This window comes from Brassica oleracea, chromosome C7 (genome assembly GCF_000695525.1).
Source record: "Brassica oleracea var. oleracea cultivar TO1000 chromosome C7, BOL, whole genome shotgun sequence".
In the NCBI taxonomy this organism is placed as follows: Eukaryota; Viridiplantae; Streptophyta; class Magnoliopsida; order Brassicales; family Brassicaceae; genus Brassica; species Brassica oleracea.
The window spans coordinates 25,633,156-25,634,727 of record NC_027754.1 but is presented as its reverse complement, the minus strand read 5'-3'; positions in this window follow the sequence as shown (position 1 = coordinate 25,634,727).

Here is a 1,572-nt window from a genome sequence, read left to right as displayed (position 1 = left end):
ATTTAACTTTATCCTTATGAATGAATAATTTTTTTTTTCATTTCTCATATGCCTAAGAATTAGATCATTAATGATAACATCTCTGGAAATTTTATTATTTTTCATTAACTTTATGATTATTGTTTTTGAAGAATGAAAAGTGGAATGGATACAATCGTGGTGGACAGTGGCACCAGCCACACCATTTTGAGAGACAAACGATTTTTCATACATCTCACACATAAGGTAGCTAACATCACCACTATAGCTGGCACGGCTAGCTTAATTGAAGGCTATGGCCACGCCAATATCTTGTTGCCAAAAGGTACACATCTTGAGATTGAAGATGCTTTGTACTCACCTAGCTCAAACAGAAGTCTATTGAGCTTTAAAGACATAAGACTGAATGGTTTCCACATCGAAACAATGGGTGAAGGAAGTAAAGAATTCCTACAGATTTATAAAATCACCCAAGGAAATAAGAAAGTCTTTGAGACTATATCTGCGTGTGGGACTGGTCTTTACTATGCCCAGACCAGTCTTGTTGAGGCTAATGCCGTCTTGAATAAAGAATTCAAAGAAGAGTTCACTCTTTGGCACAATCGGCTGGGACACCCCGGTTCGAACATGATGCGAAAACTCATATCAAATTCAAATGGTCACAGTTTGAAAACAAAAAGAGTTATCCCCAAGAATATCACATGTGAAGCATGCTCACAAGGGAAACTAATTACTAAGCCATCACGTACCAAAGTGAATAAGGAAGTGACAAATTTCCTAGAAAGAATACAAGTTGATATTTGTGGACCAATACATCCACCATGTGGGACATTTAGATATTTTATGGTCCTGATTAACGCATCCACAAGATGGTCACATGTTTGTCTCCTATCAACTCGTAATCTAGCACTTGCAAGATTGCTGGCCCAGATAATAAGACTGAGAGCACATTTTCCAGATTTTCCATTAAAGACTATACGTCTAGACAATGCAAGTAAATTCACTTCCCAAGCTTTTAATGACTATTGTATGTCCATGAGGGTAAGTGTGGAGCATTCTGTAGCACATGTCCATACTCAGAATGGCCTGGCTGAATCCTTTATAAAACGGATCCAGCTGATTGCCCGGCCACTCTTAATGAATACCAAACTCCCAGTATCAGCTTGGGGACATGCAGTACTACATGCAGCTGAGCTAATTCGCATCAGGCCATCTAGTGAGCACAAATACTCGCCATCCCAACTACTAACGGGTCATGAGCCAGATATATCCCATCTAAGAGTTTTTGGATGTGCCGTCCAAGTGCATATAGCACCACCACAGAGAACAAAGATGGGACCTCAGAGGAGGATGAGAGTATATGTTGGATACGATTCCCCTTCTATTATTAAGTACCTAGAGCCAACAACAGGTGATTTGTTTAAGGCCAGGTTCGCGGATTATCATTTTGATGAATTCTAGTATCCAGCATTAGGGGTAGATTATGGTAAGCTGGTACAGGATATAAAATGGAATCAAACATCCTTAACATGGCAGGATCCTCGGACTAGAGATTGTGATCTAGAAGTCCGGAAGATTATACATCTTCAAGAG